The following is a 19,937-nucleotide window of genomic DNA, read 5'->3' on the forward strand; positions in this document are numbered from 1 at the left end:
CCTGGTGGGAGGAATTGAGAAGCCAAACCCCTAAGACCCCTAAGAGAAATCACCCAAGGCCTCTCCCCAACTGTATTTGTCCAGAGGTCGGGGTCCGGGCCTGGCACAACAATGTCACCGAGACCGCAAGTGCCCTCCCATGCTTTTGCGCTCCCATCTCCAATGTTTTGTTTTGAAGGGCCACATGCACATGCTATAGCGACAGGGGAGGCTGGGAAGTCACACAGCTGGCGTGCTCAGCCCTGGTGGGAAGTGAAGAGCAGAGAAGGAAGGGTATTTGGGCAGGCAACAAACAGTATATGTCATCATTTTGTTTGAGGACAGGGAATAGGGGCTTGGAGAGATTGAGTGGTCTGCTCAATGTCCTATAGTAGGTCAGTGGCAGAGCTGGGGTCTGTCTGACTATAAACCCTGTTACTTCCTTTCTATTACCTTCATGGTGCAGGACAAAGGGGCGCACTGCAAAGCATATATGGTCTACATTTAATATTCTAGCTTAACATAACTACCCTAAGGTGTTAATTAATCCATGCTTGAAGAACATAGTAACTAATCAATAGACAAATGCAATCATTTCCCTCAGAAGCTTCCTACAGTAAAAATCCACAACCCCCCACCTCCCCCATCTCTGATATTATTAACCTAGAAGAATATACCCTGGCCAACCCCCAAAAACAAGAGGCTAAAATTCAACCCAGCCAGAGCCCAAATAATCAGTGCAGGATGAAGGGGCGCACTGCAGAGCACATACGGGGCTGGATGGAGCAGTTCAGACACCAGGAACCTCCATCATAGGGACGGATGAGCATGGCATTTCAGACACACGCCCTCTGGATCTGTAACTCCTTTCTCTTGAAAATGGACTTTATTGGGTAGGAATGAAATAGGATGGAAAGGAGAGACTATCTGCCTTTATCTTTGTAAAACTTATATTAATAAAGTATAATATGCATTTAGAAACAGTACATAAATTATAAGAGTACAGCTCAATTAACTTTCATAATAGGAACACACTTGTGTTCAGCACCCAGCTTGAGAAACAGAATATTACCAGTACCCTAGAAGCCCCTTTCTTGACTCCTAGTCCTTCTATTCCCCTAGCTGGGGGTAACCCTTATCCTGATTAAAACAATTTTGGCTGTTTTGGTACTTTATATAAACAGAACCATACAGCATATATTCTTGTGTGTGAATTCTTTGTTCAGAATTATGGGCTGAGCATGGTGGCTTACGCCCATAATCCCAGCACTTTGGGAGGCCAAAGTATACAGATCACTTGAGGTCAGGAGTTCAAGACCAGCCTGGCCAACATGGTGAAACCCTGTCTCTCTTAAAAATATGAAAATTAGCTGGGCATGGTGGCACATGCCTGTAGTCCCAGCTACTTGGGGGGCTGAGGCAGGAGAATCGCTTGAACCTGGGAGGCAGAGGTTGCAGTGAGCCGCGATCATACCACTGCACTCCAGCCTGGGCAACAGAGTGAGACTCTATCTCAAAAACAAACAAGCAAACACACAAAAAACAAAATTATGTTTGTGAGATTCATCCATGTTGTTGTGTGAGTTGTGGTTCATTCATTCTCATCGATGTATAGTATTCCATTTTATGAATATACTGTAATTTATCTATTTTACTGTTGATGGGCATTTTGGAAAATTTTCAGTTTGTAGCTATTATAAATAGTGCTACCATAAGCATTTTAAACATGGACATCATTTTGTTGGATATATATTTGGGAGTGAAATACTGGGTAACAAGGAAGGTGTATATTTAGTTTTAGTAGAAACTGGCAAACAGTTTCCAAAGTGGTTCTATTAATTTACACTCTCACCAATATGTAAGAGTTCCGGTTGTTCCAAATTCTTGCTAACACTTGATATTATCAGTGTTTTTAATTTTGTCTATTCTATCCAGTGGGTGTATAATGGTGTTTCGTTATGGTTTGGTTTTCATTTGTATTACTAATGAAACTGAGCACCATTTACTGATTATTTAATGATTGTTGATCATTTACACGGCTTTATCTCTTAATATTGACCTACACAGAAGGAGAGAAATGAGAAGAGGCCTTCTGAGAATGAAAATGTGTGACCACTAGGTACGTTTGGAGGGCACACCTCTGCTACTTGAAAACCACACAGAAGCAGACAATGCCTGGGAATGAGGGCGGCAGTGTTATGGGTCCCACCGCAGGAGCGCCAACGAGATACTGGTGAGAGGGAAGAGCTGTCTTTGGCTCTGGCACTTATTAGCTGCCACATTTTGGGAAAATGCCTCAATTTTCACCTCTGTCAAAGGGAAAACAAAAATAATGCCAACGTACAGGGTCATTGTGAGATTTAAATAGGGGGTGTGAACACTCTCTGGCACAGAGGTACACAGAGATATATAATCTACAGTGCCTGGCCCAACAAGTGACAGCTGTTATTCCTGTAGAAGGACTGGGGAGTGAGAACCAGAATAAGTGCCTTATCAGTTTTGCATCACGGCAGAATGTTGTGACTCACATCAAACTTCCTTTTTTTTGCTTAGAAACTTGCCCCTCACACATCAACCCTTGCCTTAAGAAATCAACCAGTCTAAGTTCTTTCCCTGCTTCTGATATCCTGCCCTAAAAACTTCCGAACCCAACACATAGAAATAAAATGAAATGCACTCATTTCTCCTAAGAAGATACGTCGGTTTAGTGTTCTCCCTTGCTATAGTAAATAAGTAAAAGTCAGTTTTACTTTTATCCTAACAGCTTTCTTTGAGCAAGGGCTTTCCACAATTTACATGTTATTCATCTAACCTCACTTATATCTTCTGTTTTGTCATGAACTTCATTTGTCTACGGGGTGGGAAATTATCACAGAATTGTCAACAGATGAGTATCCATAAGTCCATGGCCCAAACCAGCCCCAAGGATGACAAGTTTCAGGTCTTGCTAGACGGGTGGCCTTCAGAAGATGAGCTTTACCTTGGGTCACCACCTGAAAATGTTACAGACTCTGTTTTCCCTCCATTCTGACTTTGTTTTCCTGAGAGTTAATTTGGGAGACAGAATCTCCAAAAACTCATTTTGCTGGGAACAGCAGGTGGAGGTAGCCAGCCTCTCTTGTTGGGAGCCCAGGACAGGAGGTACAGACGAAACACACTTGGCTGACTGTTGCCAACTGGCATGGGGTCATCTCAGTCCAAGTCCACCCCTCCACAGTCTGGATGCCCGCTCTTTGAATGAGTCTCATTGTAACACAAATTCTCAAGCATATCCCACAAAACAGCACAACTCCATTGAGAATAGTCTAGAATTACAGTGACCACATTAAGGAACTTGTAATATGACCAGAATTTTCCATCTTAGAGATATCTTGGACTAGAGGTTGATAAACCTTTTCTATAAAGGGTGAGTTTAGTCAATACTTTAGGTGTTTGGGGCCATATAATCTCTGTAGCAAACTATTGAACTCTGCCATTATGGTGTAAAAGCAGCAATAGATGGTACATAAACAGATGGGCATGGCTGCGTTCCAACAAAACTTTATTTACAAAAAAACACTACGGCTCAGAATTGGCCTGTGGCCTATAGTTTTCTGAGCCCTGTCTAGGGCACCTCACCCGCAAGCAATATAATTCTGGCAAAATAGTAAAGGTGGGGCATGGATGAGAATCAAGACCTCAAGGCCCATTTGGAAACCTCCAAATGAATTTTACACAATTATCCTCTGTGATGAAATATGAACACGTTCTCTGGTTTTTGTTTTTGTTTGCATGTTTGTTTTCAAATGTGTTGAATCCTTTCTTTGTTGAAGAGCATCAAAAAAAAAAAAAAAAAGCCATTAAACTTTGTATTTCCTATTAGGGAAGTCCTAATCTACTGATCCAGGGATGAGTGTCCTTATTTTACTGAGACAGTCATTAAAGAGCTCTGCAAGACATTCATGTTTACTCAAAATTTCCTCTGTCTATACCGCCTCCCCATCTTCAGACAAAAACAGAAAGGATAAATAGAATTCTCAAGTTAAAGTTAGCCAAACTTTCTAAAGCACTTGAATTTCCCGGGTCCAAAGTCCTGCCCTCAATCTTCGTGACAGTAAAATCAACACCTTTGGGAATTCATTAGCTCTCTCCTTATGAGTTGTAACACACCTACACAAATATCTAGGAATATCATCTCTGATCCTACACTCTGCCCTGTTAGAAGCAGATATAGCCAAATACTGTAAGAGATTCATACAATAGGCCAATCTTGTTATCAACATTCCCCTAATCAATCAACAACCTAAAACCTCCAATTGGTAATGAACTCCAAAGAGTTATTTTTAACTCATCAGTGTTTCTCCCATTTCAGAACATTAGGATTTTAAAAACCTACATTTAAAAAAACACACAAATTACTCAAAAGCATCATCTACTCTCTACAAACACCTCACATTCCCATTACTGTGGTGTTCAGTAGAAATGACAACTCATAGCCGAAAGCAGACTGCTTGAGGTGCTGAGTAAGAAACTTTTGAGGCATCAGACCTCTTTCCCTGGGTAGACAAACAGTTCCAAGAAAGAAAGGATCACTTGGAGACAGAGACCCTTCTGCCCACCTCTTCTCTGTGGAATTAGGCTTGGTCCTCCCAGACTTACTGACCCTTAAGTGACCCTTCCAAATCCAGATAATCCTCTAAAAGGTCAATCCACAAACCCATCACCATCAGCTCCATCAGAGCCTGAAATTGTCCTGGGCTGTGATGATGGGAAGCTGGGGCCCTTCAAGACTGTCCCCCCCTCCTCTCTAGTAGCGATGGTCTTTTAGGTCTGGTGGGAGGGTCTGGCAGAAATGCCCAGGCCTGGGAGTCAGGAGGGTCTCTATTCTTTCCTAAGATGGGATTGTTGAAGGAAGAAGGAATTCATTTAGAACGAGCCTGGACTGAAATTTGCTTTGTTCTTTTGAGATCTATTCTGCTTTGCAAAGGTACTCCAAAGGGAAAGCTAAAAATGGCGCAAGGGTAATGCAAAGGTAATGGAAACATATGAGGGAGGATAAACCCTAGAAAATCCGAAGCTGGTTCCCAGACAGGAGCGTTGACTGGAGGGGAGATCAACAGAGACAAACTTAATCCCTGTCCTCAGAGAGACCTGCCCACTGGGCTTTAGCGAAAGCCTCAGCGCTTTTTCTCTTTTCCTGGAGAATTTTGACAAAATAGCCCTGAGCCCCACGAGGCAGGGGAACAAAAGGTCCTCCCCCAGATAGATTGGGGGCCTTTGTGAGTCTCATGAGCCCTGCATCTGGAGGGACTGAGTAGGGAGGGCAATTAGGAACAGACAAGTTGCGGGAGGGAGACAGAGTGTTTCCAGAGCCTGAGCGAACCCTAGAGATCATTGAATTCGACTCCTTTGCCGCACAGTGATTGACACTGAGGACCAGAGAGAGAGACCAAGACCTGCTCATGTCCCCTAGCACCCACCACATTACAAATGCACCACCCCTGACGCCCAGGCTAACCCTCTTCCCAAATCTCCGTCTGAGTGGGGGAGTTTAGGGTTTGGTGGTCGTTCGTTCATTAATTGATGTGTTTATTGAATAGCAGCTTTATGCCTAGCCTTGTGTAAGATCTGTGGGAGAGCCAGGGAAACTCACCATATGATCTTTGCCCTCCAGGAACTTAAATCCTAAACACACACACACACATGCATGTATGCACACATGCAAACACACACAGAAACACACACGCACACTCACCCCCATGAACAATGAACTTGTGACAGTGAGCCGTACATAGTCTCTTCCATAATGAACCATACAGACAGAAGGTGGCATAGGAGATCAAAGCACGAGAAATTTGTGTTTGCTGGGGTAGGGGTCACTGTAATTCCCTAAGAGCACTTCTTACCCTGTACCTTGATAACAGCCTATTTCATGTGTCTGTCTGTCCAGCTCCCCAGCTCTGGCTTGCACAATGCTAGTATTGTTGAGATTGAGTTGACTTGATTCGAATTGAAATGGGACTTTTTGGGCAGAACTGGGCTCCCCTGTGAGTATAGGACAGAGTCACTGGGGGCAAGAGGAGAGAAATGAGGGGCTCTCTCTGCCTGGTCTCCTGGAATTCAGACCCTGTCTGGAGCCTGAGGCCTTCCTCTGGGATGTCCAAGTTCTAGTGGGCTTCTGGGGAACCCAAGGGCCATGAATAACAACAGCACCAATCTCCAGACTGCCCTGTGAGGCGGGGTGTGCAGTGATGAGCTTCTCCAGTGTGGAGCAGTAGATGTGACAAGAAGGCACTTCCTAGTCATCTGCAGAATTGTGGCTGTTCTCCAAGACTTTCATGTCACGAGAAGGAGGAGCACCGTTCATGCCTCATTTGGCAAACACCCAGCCTGGTGTCTAGCACAGGGCCACAAAGGAAGAAGCACAGTCCTTTCTCTGTTGGAAAGACAAGGAAAAAGTACCTGAAAGTGAAAGAACAAATCAAAGATGAATAATGAGGTATGCTTTGGCTCCTGGGACTGGCCTTGCTCATGGTTGGTGGCAGCAGGACTTTCCCCCCAGAACAGTGTCATCCATCCACACTGGCCACAGAGGTACCACCAGTGATGCTGCCATCTCCTTGAACATTTGTGGACTCATCTTGGGGACTCACCTTTTGAACCTCAACACATTCTTTTGATTATCCTCAAGATGCAAATCTCTGTCCTTTGTGGGTGAATAGAATTTTTGGAAATTATGGTTCAAAAGGGACCCCTAGCTGACACAGGTCATTCGATTCGGTTCTGCTCAATTCAACACATAATTATGGGGTGTCTGCAGCACGTGAGGCACTGTAGCAGGCTCTGGGAATTCGATAAACCCCAAATCTGCCCTCTTGGAGCTGACAGCATGGCAGGAAAGATAGACACTAAGTGTAAAGATGAGTAATGGCACGTGTCGCCAGTGTATCAAAGGGTTGGGTGTTGTGGGAACGCTAACAAAGGCAGGCCATCCGAACAGACACCTGATGTGTGAGCGGCAGTTGGTCAGACAGAAGGGAAGGAAAGACAAAGAGTGTCCTGGGTTGGACAAAAAAGCATAAAGGATAACAATACTAGGTCTCATTTATTGAACACAAACCGTATATCAAGCGGTTTTCCAAGTAGTTTATGTCCATGATCTCATTTAATCCTCACAATAAACTTATGTGGTAGGTGCCATTATTATCCCCCAAATTATAGATGAGAAAACAGAGGCACGGACAGAATAAGCAACTTTCCCAATTAGGAAACAGCAGAACTGGAATTCAAACCCAAGCTCTCTGTTCCAGAGCCCCCTCTTAATCGCTGTGCTAGAGAGCTTCCACATGTGCAGATGGAATGGCACCATTCGAATAGGAACAACGAGAATTCCACTCAAGAGTATGGGGCGGGAGCGGGGAGGTGGGCAGGAGACTGTGGAAGTATGAACTGGTGCACTCTTTTAGAAAATAACGTGGCAACTTGTGAGTGGGGAGACATAAGTTGTGCCTACTTTTTGACGCAGTATTTTTACTTTTGGAAATGGATCCAAAGGAAACAATCAGAAATGTGTGTAAAGGTGTACCATGGGAAATGACCTAAACGTCCTTCAGTAGGGGTTGGTTAAATGCATTATGGCACATTTATGCAACTAAATTTTATGCAGCCTTTAAAAAGTAAAGATCGTGACTGCTCCTCTTGGTTTGTGTCTCAGGCATTCTTTGAGGCAGCATGAGAGGAGTCTGTGAACGGAAGGGTTGGGCCCCTCTGTCAGCACCCCTGGGTAGTTCTAGGGGAGGCAGGGAGGCCAGGAAGAGGGGAAGTGAGACTCAGCTCCAAGCAATCCTGACCCAGGGGAGGGGAGGGTGCGACTGGCCAGCGGACAGCCTGAGCTCTGGCCCTGGCTCCAGGCTCTGGGTTTAAAGAGCTTTAAAAGCTTATTAAAAAGGTTCCTTCGACATCAAATGGCTCTTAAAAATCAATATTTTGATGATTTAAGTGCAAGAGAATCAGAAACATATGGATCAAATTGCCCTCAAATTATACACACTTAAAAAAATGTGTTGGTCTTTAGCAAGACCCAAATATTTGAAAAACAGATAGAGACGTTTTCCTCATCTCCTGACAGAGCTCTGCTAGGTCAACTTGAGGAGTCCAGAGAGGAGGTAAGTGGGAGTGGGGTAGGGCTCAGAGGGAGGAGCATGGAAATGCTCCTAGCTGGTGCCTTCTATGTAGGCAGGGCTGTGAGGGGCAGCTATGTGGGTGTGCATGTGTGTGTGTGCATGTGTGCAGGTGTACATGTGTGTGCACATAGGCATGTAGCAGTGAACATGGGTGCACATTTTCCTCTGGGTCTCTTCATTCTGAGCCCATGTCCCATGGCTCTCATCCCTCCATGTCCCGGTCATATGTATTTGGACTCAATCTAAGTTTTAAAAAGTAAGTTCCTGCCAGGCGCAGTGACTCATGCCTGTAATCCCAGCACTTTGGGAGGCCAAGGCGGGTGGATCACCTGAGGTTGGGAGTTCGAGACCAGCCTGACCAACATGGAGAAACCCCGTCTCTACTAAAAATACAAAATTAGCCCAGCATGGTGGCGCATGCCTGTAATCCCAGCTACTCAGGAGGCTGAGGCAGGAGAATCACTTGAACCTGGGAGGCAGAGTTTGCAGTGAGCTGAGATTGCGCCATTGCACTCCAGCCTTGGCAATAAGAGCAAAACTTCGTCTCAAAAAAAAAAAAAAGTAAGTTCCTTTGGCTCCTCCTTCTGGGTCTGTCCCCTCTCCCCCAGCAGCACATATGGCACTGTCCATTTCTGGAAGGTTCAGGCCAGGAAGGACACAGGTATCACGTTGCCCAGAGGTGACCAAATGTTCCTCGACTGCGGGCTGGTTCTGCAAATGAAACCCTAGAGGTGAAGGTCTGTGTATAACGCTAAGACCAGAGCTGCTATGGCTTCGATTCTCCACTACAGAGTGCCAGGGCTCTGGGAGGAGCATTTGAAAACCACACATCTCATCCCCAATCCTCATTTTACAGTGGCCCAGAGCAGGAAAACCAAAGGTATAAGGTTGGGGCCAGAGCAAAAGTTGTCACACACATAAGTCCAGCTCATCTCAATCCAGACCACCAGACCCACCCCGCCCACGCCTTCTTCCGTCCTCCCACTCCCTCCTTCCTGCTGCGTGGCATGGGGAGTGGCAGAGCCCACCGGACCTGGGTTTCAGTCTGGTGGTGCCACATGGTCTTGAAGGTACTCTGGCTGTGAGGGGCCCCTCCCATGTTCTCTTCCATCTCTGGGAGAAGGTGGTAGGGTGGGAGTGGGGAGCTCCGGCCATTGGAGCCTCTAAGAAGGAGACAAGCCACACCTGGAGGCTGGGCTAAGGCCCGAGGAGCTCCAGAGAGAACAGGACTGGGGCCGGCTGGCTCCCACCTTCAGCCCCTCCACCTCTCTGGTTTAGGCCTTTCAAAGTCCCCTCACCCTGCCGGCAGAGGGTGAGTCCCAGGTGAGCTGTGTGCACGGATCGGGCGAGAGATTCGTGCCCTAAGGGATGATTGTGACTCGGCAGGCCCCTAAGTGCCCCTTGGGCACTCCACCTCCCTGGCTAGACCTACTTCTGAGCTGGTACCCAGCCCTCCCCACTGGACCCCTAAGCCTTCACTTCTCTCATGCCAAAGAATATTCTAGGCCCCGAGAATGGCTGGGGGAGCATAGGCCTTTTTCCCAGGGGCCTCCCCAGCTCGGCTGCTGGCACATTAGGCGGGCTGTGTGTTGTGTTTCTCCTCCGGCGGCCAGCGAGCCTTGGTAATTAAGGAGATGATTTCCACCTCGATGGGCAGTCTCACTGGCCAGGATTCAGGCTTGGGTCACTCTCCGCATCCCAGGTACACAGGGGCTGTCCAGTCTGAGGAGGGAGATAAGGGGACAGAATATCAGAAACAGAAATGGGGGCCAGATGAATGGGGCAGGGCATCCCAGAGGGGATGGGGCCATCTGCTGGTATCTGAGGCTGGCTGGGCACAAGTCCATGGGACAGAGCGGAACACCAGCAGCTGGCCACCAGCAATGTCCCTGCCACCAGCAGAGTCAAAGGCAATCAACCAGCAGCGTCTGCTGGTCTTATAGAGAATTCACAGCCCTCTCCCTGGACCTTCTTCAGGGAATTCTGGGGACAGGACAGAGGCTTGGGCTGAAGTGTGGAGACTGAGAAAAAACTGGGAATGCACTGGGGTCTTGGATGCAAAGGTGGGGGTCCCAAGGACTTCTGACCACTCTTGAGTGCCTCAGAAAGAAGGGCTGAGAGCTGGTGACAGATACCTGAGGACTGTAGCCACCGTGACTGGATAAGGTGGTGTGTGTCCTACAAAATGCAAAGATGAAAATGAGAAGGGAGGTGAAATTTATTCTTCAACACCAAGGAAACGAAAGGGAGTGGGAAACAATGCCCAGCTCGGGGTTCCTGGTTCCAGACTTGTCCTACTCCTGCCACTTCAGCACTCAGCCCTGGAGGTCCCACCGTGGAAAGAAACAGGAGACTGGAGATACCGGCTCCCTGGGTTGGACTGGGCAGTGCCTGGGATAACAGCTCCTGTGGGGGTCGGGAGTGCCCCTGTAGCATCTGGTCACTGTGCTGGAGTAGGCTGGAGTTCGTCCCCAGAAGGAAGGGTCATTTCAAGCATCTAGTTCTTGCTCCCAGGACTCCCAGTGGGCCACTGAGCTGACACTGGGCCCAGACTAGGGAGGCCCCTTACGTTCTTAAATGTGTCTCCCACCCGCAATCTTGCCTCTGCACCTTTGCTCCCCACATCCAAGGCCATACACCATCCTAATCTACTGCCCTCCTTGACGCAAGTTCCCCTCTTCCCGACAGTCTTTGCTGAATGCTGTCCCACACAGGTGTGGGTTGGGAAGGGGTGAGTGGTTCTTGAAGCATGCTAAGGTTTGGCTTAGCAGAGAGGGAAGGGCACTGTCCACTCTGCTTACTCTACTCCATCTCCCCGCCTCATCCTCTCCCCAGGCAGCACTGACATCTGGGTTCAAACTACTCCAGAGCTCCAGGCCAGCACCTCCATCTCCAGACCCACATCCCTAACAGCCAGCCAGGTACATGGCCAAGGCCAATACGCCAGCCTCTCCCTGGATTCCTGCCGCCACCCTCCACTCAGCCGAGCTGTCCACATTCCTGGGATTCATCCTTAACAACAGCCTGGTCCTTTTTCCCCCATACCAGTTCATCACAAGCCTCTCTCACTCCCTCCTAAATATTTCTTACATCTGTCCCCTCATCTCCATTCCCCCGGCCCCAAGTCCAAGCTATCACTGCTCACCTGGGTGACAGCCACATCCTCTGAACTTGTTTTGTCTTTGTGCTTTAGTTTGTGCTTTCTGCACATTTTCAGTCAAGAGAACTTTCTAAAATGCTAAGCTGCTCGTGTCTTTCCTCTCTTTAAAGCCCTGGCAGGCTCCCTACTGCTGACCCTATGAAGCCCTGGCTTCTTGGGCCAGCGGACTTTGCTCCCTGTGACCTGGGCCCATCCCTTCTCCAGCCCCTTCTCTGGCCTCTCCCCATATTCAAACTTCCTATCCAGGTCTAGTGAACTGCTAGCATGTCCCAGGCCTACTAGGCTCTCCCTTATTCCTTTGCACATGCTGTTCCCTGTGCCTGGCAGACTTGTTCTGGTCACCCCCTCTCTCAGACCACCTCTGATCTCTTAGTGAAGTCGTTCCTGACATTCCAGTTCCCAGATCATCTCATCCTGTACTGGGTCTGAGCATGCATTGCCAGCATTGCTTCTCTGACTCTCTCCTAAAAAGTCTAGGCACACTCTGAGGCAGGCACTGCATCTAAGAACCAAGCTCAGTGCCTGGGAAAATGTCCACAGAATAGAGTGAATATGTCTAAATGGCATGCACTGGCTGGCCCTCTTTTGAGGTCCCATCGGGTATAAGCCTCTGGCACACCCTGTCTACCGGGCATCTGGTCCTTGCATAATTCACATGCAGCCCAACTGTGGAATCTGATTATTTTTTAAGTTTAGGCTGTTTGGGGTACAGCCCAGGGCTGGAATGAAGAAAGGCTCTGAGCATCCCCTTTCCTCTGTCTTGGAGGGAGTTTGATAGACAAGGGCAGCTACACATCTGAGTGGGGGCCAAGGCTTCAAGGATTCCAGGCCTGCTCCACCTACCCCAGCTACAGAGCCATTCAGTTCTTTATAGAGTCCATAAATATTTATTGAGTGCCTACTGTGTGCTCCCACCTGTAATCCCAGCAGTTTAGGAGGCCGAGGTGGGAGGATCGCTTGAGGCCAGGAATTCAAGACCAGCCTGGGCAACAAAGAAAGACCCCATCTCTACAAATAACAACAAAAAATTAGCTGGGGTGGTGGCACATACATGTACTTCCAGCTACTCATGAGGCTGAGGTGGGAGGATCACCTGAGCCCGTGAGACCAAGGATCCAGTGAGCCATGATCACACCACTGCACTCCAGCCTGGGTGACAGACCAAGACCTCATCCCCCTTCCTCCAAAATCGACATGAACTGGAGGAGAAACAACAGAGAGGCTAGAAGGCGCCAACTGTTTCAGATAGGTGGCCACAGAGCTTCTTGGAGGGTCAGTGTTTAAAACTGAGGCCTGAAAGACGGGAATGAGCCAGCCATTTAGGATGCTGAAGAGAGGGAGAGAGCTCTAAGGGAGAGGCAGCCTGTACAATGACTTGAGCGATTTTTATGTCTTTCTGAACCTCAGTTTCCCCATTTGTGGTGGGGACCATAATGCTTCCCTTGCCTCCCCAGGATTTAAAGGAGCCCATGGGCCTTGGCAGGATTTAAAGGAGCCCATGCCAACAAATAGGACATAGCTGTTTGGACTCAGAGGCCATGAGATTCTGTTCCTGTGTTTATGGCAAGATGGCTGCCCCTTCCTGTTCTCCACGGGAGACACCACCATCTATGTCCTGGTTAAAAAGTAAATCAGGGGCACACGTTGTCAAAACTTCCTGAGGCTGTGTCATGAGTAAAAAAGGGAAAAAAAAAAAAACAAAGTAAAGCAGCCTGGGAGGGTCTCCCTTTAAGCCTTATCAGTCTCCCGCTCCTCTGTATGAATATGATAATCAGACTCTATCAGGAGACCAGATTTCTGAGGAAAGACAGACTGTGGGGATCTGAGACAGATGGATAGAAGACACCACCCAGAGGAAATGTGGGGACCGGGTTTTCCCAGCAGTGAGCCCTTCAAGGGGAACCCCAGAGCTGGTACAATGCCTGGCACAGAGTAGGGGTTCCATGCAGCACTGGTGACAGGATGAGCCAACGTTCCCACAGCCTCACCAGCAGAAGGGAGACTTCCAGGCAACAAGGGTTCCGAGATCCCAACTCCCTTCCCCTCTCCCCGTCCTTCAATTCTTCTGTCGTCCGCCCCTGCGTTTCTTGCAGGCTTTGGGGGGTATTCATGCTCTCTGTTTCCCAGCGGACATGTGGCCGGGCCAGGGGGGCTGTGTGTGCGTGTGTGTAGGCACGCGGGCTGTGAGGGGGCTGGGGACAAAGGCCCCGGAGTGAGATTCAGGGCACAGCTGAACTGCCCTGAACTCTCCTTTTTGTTTTCAAGGAAATGCATAATCCAAGAACCACCCACGGCCCTGGCGGCTCTGCTAAGCAGGGCTGGAATGTGCTGCCTTTCCCGTTAGTAATTGTTTTTTCTAGTTAGCCTGTAACCCTTCCCTTGCCATTCCCCTGCTGCAGGGGTGAGGCCCGCGGGGATGGACACCTCCGCCGCCCTCCTGAGATGTCCCCTCACTCTCCACCCCACTCCCACAGGGTTCAGGGTCTGGTCCTGGCAGCACCCTCGGACCATCTGCCTTCGTGATGACTCTTTCCTCACGGAGAGGGGCCAGGGCTGCTGGAGACTGCAGAGTCCTGCCTGGGGCCTGCAAATCCTTGTTATGGAGTTTACGTGTCCGGTTGTAGCCAGGGCTGTGACTGGGAATGGGTGTCAGTGCAAGCCGGTGGAGGAATGTGAGTTTGTGTGGGTGACTGTGACCTGGGGTACTGAGGACTCAGAGAGAGAGAGTGTGTGTGTGCGGGGGGCTGGGGGGGACCTGTGAACATGGGTACACATCTGTGAAAGCCAGCAAGCATGGTTGTGAATCCAGTGTGTGTGCAAGCGGGTGGTGTGAGTGTGTGTGTGCCTGTCCTGGGAAGAAAAAGCCATGTGCACCGAGCTGACTCAGCACTTCTCTTCCCTGCCCACCCAGTTGAGCGCCTGAGCCTTTGCTCCAGGGAGGAGGCAATGCCCTCTGCCCCCTTATTTGTGTCGTTGGCTGCCTCACCCTCACCAGCAGGAGGGGGGCAAACCTGGCACCCTGGGCCCGGTCCCAGTTAGCTGAGCTGCGTATCTTTAATCCCCAGGCATTAAAGAGGTCAGAAGCTCATGCTATTTCCCGACCCCTCCCTGCCAGGTCCTGTCTGGAGCTCTCTGAAGTTTCTGTAGCTAAGGCCAGGCCTCTGCTCAGATGGAGGTGGCCTCTGTGGAGTAAGAAGGGGTACTGGGGTGTCGCCTGCTGCACCCTGAATCCCACCTTCTTGCAGCACTGACTGCTGCTGCCTCATGCTTGGTGAGACCTGACCTGTGGCCTTTAATTCTTAGTGTGAGCTCTACCACCCTGAGCGGGGAGGGGTGCTGGGCTGGCCTCAGTGCGCACATCTCTCAGGGAAGTCTGCCCCTCCAGAAGTCGCAGCTCAGGATCACAGAGGCGCTGGGAAGTCAGGAGGTGGGGACAAAGCCCAAAGTCTCCTGTTGCAGGCCTTGGGGCAGCGGCCAGCCTGCGCCCTGAGCAGCTAGCCATGCAGCAGTGCCAAGGCCCGGTCCAGTGTGGCTGCTGAACATTTGGTTCAAATCAAAGACCTTTTCCAGCCAAGAGAGGAATGCTGCCGAGTGGGATTTGGGAACGGGCCCGGCAGGGCGAACACTGCCTTAATTGAGGCCCTTCTAGACTTTTAATTACAAGCAGTGTTTTCCCAAGCTTCCTAAATTGACCATGGAGACCTGCTGGTGTTAGTGTCCATGCCAGGGACAGAAAAAAAAAGTCGTTGTTAAAGCTTTTTCAGCAGGTTTATTTTAGCAAATGTTTTGAGGTGGAAAGGCTCACACAAAGTGGAGGCCGGAGTCATTTTTCTCAGAGGGCCAGGCACGACACAGAGAGATCCACACCCACAGGTGTGATCAGAAACACAGGCAGAACACGCGCACATGGGCACCTGTCGAGAGAGGCACGTGTACAGGCGGAGGATGTGACCGTGGCGTGGCTGCGGAGGCTGTAAACACCAGGCTGGAAATCCAGCCCAAGCACCTGGGGCGCTTTAGAACGGCAAACACTATTGGCAGCCCCACCTGCCTGCTCCCACCTTCACCTCCTCCCACCCCTCCAGGCTGGCTGGGCCTGGGCCTGCTTCGGAGCCCCTGTGCCCTTCACCAGGCCTGTTTACAAGGCTCAGGACAGTTGCCAAAATCCCAGCTATGTCCCTTTCCTTGTCTGTCTCCAGCGGACATGACTGACTTGGAAGGAGGGCATGCCCTTGTCTGTGGGGGAGGACCCAGGTTCAGCACCCAGTGGAATCCTCGGGGCACCTTCTGAGGGAAACATCTATGGCTGTTCTGGGGAGCAGCTGGTCTAGGTTACAGATGCAGAAAACAGAGGTGTCCCTGAAAAACAGACACCCTTGGAGGAAGCTCCCAAAGCACCAGCCCTGCTTGTGCGCAAGAATTGCCCGGACTCCAGGACTCCCTCAGAGCCAATCTGGATCCCCAGGCGGGGGCCTGTGTGCTGGTTTTATAGCACGGGTCACCATTGCAGCCTCAGCACTGGAAGCCTCAGCTCAGAACCTGTTTGTTTAACAGTGACTGTTCACTGCTGGGCTCTGGGAGCCCTGACAGCTGGAAAGACAGAGCAGGTGCCCCGACATGGGTGATTTTGGAAGCCCCAGAGGGTCCCTCTCTATTCTCTTTTCCTCTTTCCCTGATGTTTGTGGCCCATGTCTGTGGGCCTGGACACCCAAGCAGCCTCCAGAATCCCTCCCAGTGCTCCACAACGAGCCCATAGTAGAAACGGGAACAAGTAGGCTGCCTGGAGAGGTACGGAGGCCAGAGACAATGATGCCTGCTTCACCATTTTGCCAAGGGTCCCCTTGAGTGTGGGCACTGCCCAGACACAGGGAGGCCAGAGGCCAGGAGCAGAGGGAGGCCGTTCCCTAGGCCCAGCCCTGCCAATCAGGGCGAGCCTTGATGGCCGTTACAGGCCGTTGCTATCGTCCCTTATCTGGGGCTCCTGGCTCTTACACCATGTCCCCAACCGCCCCTGGAGTGTGTGTGTGTTGAGGGGGGCCTGCTGCTCCCTCCCTAAACAGACCGTTACTTGGTTTCCGTTGTTTGGGGAGGGGGTGGGGAGCTGTCTGCTTAATTAATCATTTTAGGCCACCCTGGGAAACTCATTAAGCCACCTCTCAGGGCTGGAAGCAGGAACACAGCCCTCAAAGTTGGAACTTTTTGGTTTGCCATATCAGGGTCCAGTTTTCCTTCCACTCATGTGCACACATGTGCATGAGAGTATGCGTGTGTGTGTGTGTGTGCCTGTGAGAGACAGCAGGAGTACAAGGGAGAGTGCCCTTGTAGCTATGATTCCGTGTGTGTTTGCGTTTCTTAGATTCTGCAAGGAACTTCCCCTGATTCTTCTTAATTACCAGCCTAGAAGAAATTCAAGATGCTTAGAGCAAAGGTCAAACTCCACCTGTTTTCCCTGCACTTCATTTTCTGGCAGTTCCCACAATAGTACAGATAAGTAAAAGATTAAGGCAATCTTTTCTAATTAAAGTAATTAAAAAACGGCGATGATTGCACCTTTCATCTGAAAGGGAAAATATTTACTCATCCAACTGCAGGCCCTTAAAAGCATTCAGGAGGTCTGTTTTGACAAACGGATCCTCCTCCCCTCCCCCAGCCCATTCTGCTCGTCCTGGACACACACACACAAAGGCTGGTTTATTTAGCAAGCGGAGGCTTGACAGGGGCACCCTGAAAGCTGGGAGCCTCAGGCAGTTTTAAGCAAATGGCCACTTCGGTTCAATCCCTGCTAGGCCCTGTTGAGAGGTTTCTGGGACCGTTGGGATTTTGATTTGACCAATCAATGTTTTACTGTTGTTCCTTCTTCCTCTCTTTCTCCTTTGGGTGGTTTCCCACCTGTCTGCTTCTGATAGCTCCACTCTTCCCTCTGACCTGGCTGGGATGGAGACCTCAAAAAGGAAGAACCGGTCAGAGTCTTGGATGCAGTCCGTAACAACCATAACAACCGTAGATTACATTACTGTTTTGCACAAGCCTGTGTGCTTGACATATAAGTACTTGCTCAGTGCCAAAGGGGGCGCTCTCCGGGTGTGTGGCCCAGGCCCCAAGACGTGCAAAGTCTAACAACTGTCCTCGGCTCCCCCAGGAGAAAGCTAACTTGCATACAGGCTGCTGTGATTCACTTTGACTTTTTGAGGCAAGTATAATCAGCCAGTTTCCTGGTGCATGGGGTTTGATCTCACAGATTGCAATTTTTCCCTAAGTAGGGAGCCCCTCTGGTGACATGTGATGGTAGGGACAGAGGTACCTTACTGCAGAGGAGTGGGAGGTGTGAAGGCAGACAGAGATGTTAATACCCAGTCCAGCAATCTGGGGAGCCCTGATCGCTGTCCCATGCTGCTCTCGTCTTTCATCCCACCTATAGGGGATGCTCTGGAGCCTGTGCTGCTGGAGCTTGGAGCAGCATGGATAGGCTAATCCCTTTTACAGGCTGTTCCTCAAATCCTCAGAATATGACATAAAAGAATATCCCGGGAACCAGCTCCAAAAACACTGGGGCCCAGCTGTCGCCTGAGAAGGGCCTGGTTTGCCTCTGCCTGCCCCAGGTCAAGCTAGACAGTGTCCTCAGCATGACCTGCTGCCCTCCACTGTCCTCCCGGCAGACATACAGCCTCAAAGAGCCAGTATGGGCAGGTCCAGCTCTGCAGTGGACCCTGCTCTCCAGGGTGGGCTGAGCAGGAAAAAGGAATGCGTTGTGTGTACACGCATGTACACGGATGGTTGTGAGCACATGTGTGCGCTGTGTCTGGCCTGTTTGTGGATGAGCTTGCTTGGTATCAAGAATAGCCTCATCAGAGCTTAGGGAAAAGCCTTTGGGGCTCTCTGTACTGCAAGCTCACCCAGTGTCAACCGCACCCTGTTTGGGCTCTGGACTGTAGCAAAGCCACCCCCAAACCTCTCTCTTTCCTGGCCTTGCCTCTCGAGTCACGGCTGGAGTGACAGCTCTCCTTGTGTTACTGCTCTGCCTGATCACTCACAATGGCTCCCAGCTTTTGGAGAAAGAGATTCATCAGCACACCTAAAACACAGGGTCCCAGTGGCCCACCTCACACTCAGGGGGCTTGATTCAGGCCCGGCCTCAACCAGACTCTTCCTGCTGGTCCCAGACCCCCTTTGCGAAGCTGTGAGAGCTGTGGATTCCCTCCCAGGAATCCTCCTCATCTGTGTGCACAAGGGCCCACCCCATGAAAGGGCAAACAATTGCAGGATTCCTGGGTGCCCTGAAGCCCCTACTCTGAGCCCAGGCTGAGAGCTTTTGTCCCACAGTCCCTATAGGCCAGAATTGTCACTGGGCTCTGATAGGCTGCCCCTCACCTTGTCTTCCTTCCAACATCAGTCCAACCCCTCCTTGTGGGGAAGACAGGAGGAAGCCTCCAGTGCCAGCCGCCTCCACCCAATGCTGGCTCTGCCTGAATTCTGCAGGGAACCTTCAGCACAGCCCAGGGCAGCTGCTGTTGGACCCACTCAGGGAATTGTGTCTGACCTGACCTACGCATTTGGTGGTTAGCTTGCTCTGTGGAAACAGTCCCCAGGGGACTGGAATCCTCGCTGCAAAAATAAATTCTCCTTCTGGACTTGCTTTTCTCGTCTTGCTTTCTCTGCATTCTGGCTTTTTCCTTTTTCTTTCTAGGGTCCTAACCGCTTGTATCTTCTTCCTTTCCTCCCACTGAGACCCAAACAAACCTGGTAAACAAACTCTCAGGCCACTCTCTTAAAGAGACAGTATGTGTTTGTTGCCATCTGGATGTCCAGTCCTGCTCAGGGGCTGCATGAGATCTGGGGGCAGACGGGCTGTGAGGTGTTAAAGATCACTCAAGAGACTCACAGGAAAAAGCTGGCCTAGAACAGTGCACCAAGGAAATTACCCTCAGAGCCCCCTCTCCTTTCCTACTCTCACCTGAAAATACAGAACGGGAGGGAACCAGTGGGGTTTCCCTGTAGCCCGGCTCCCTGAGTGGTATTGTTGAGACTATTGTCTACTTTTGTCTACATGACCTGAAAAGGATTCCTTTTTTTTTTTTTTTAAGACAGAGTCTCGCTCATCCAGGCTGGAGTGCAGTGGCGCGATCTTGGCTCACTACAACCTCCACCTCCCGGGTTCAAGCGAATCTCCTGCCTCAGTCTCCTGAATAGCTGGGATTACAGGCACCCACCACCACACCCGGCTAATTTTTTGTATTTTTAGTAGAGACAGGGTTTCACCATGTTGACCAGGCTGGTCTCGAACTCCTGACCTCAGGTGATCTGCCCTCCTTGGCCTCCCAAAATGCTAGGATTACAGGTGTGAGCCACCTTGCCCGGCCAGGATTCCTTTCTTCTCAAGTGTGATTTTAAAAACATATTTTCATGTCAGCCTCCTCCCCCTCCGCCCTACCAGGTGAACACATCTCTGAAGTGACCATATCAAACAGAGGCGATGTGAGGAGAGGGATAGATCTAGCTTGCACATCATTTTCCTGGAACTTGGTGACTTTGTGCCCTGGAGGAACTCTGCTCTTAATTTGTCATTGTGTGTGTGTTGCTGGCTTGGTGAGTGGAAGTCACTGGGGGGCAGGGGAAGTGTGTGCGTGCTCTTGAGTGTG

This window comes from Mandrillus leucophaeus, unplaced genomic scaffold, assembly GCF_000951045.1.
Source record: "Mandrillus leucophaeus isolate KB7577 unplaced genomic scaffold, Mleu.le_1.0 Scaffold190, whole genome shotgun sequence".
NCBI lineage: Eukaryota > Metazoa > Chordata > Mammalia > Primates > Cercopithecidae > Mandrillus > Mandrillus leucophaeus.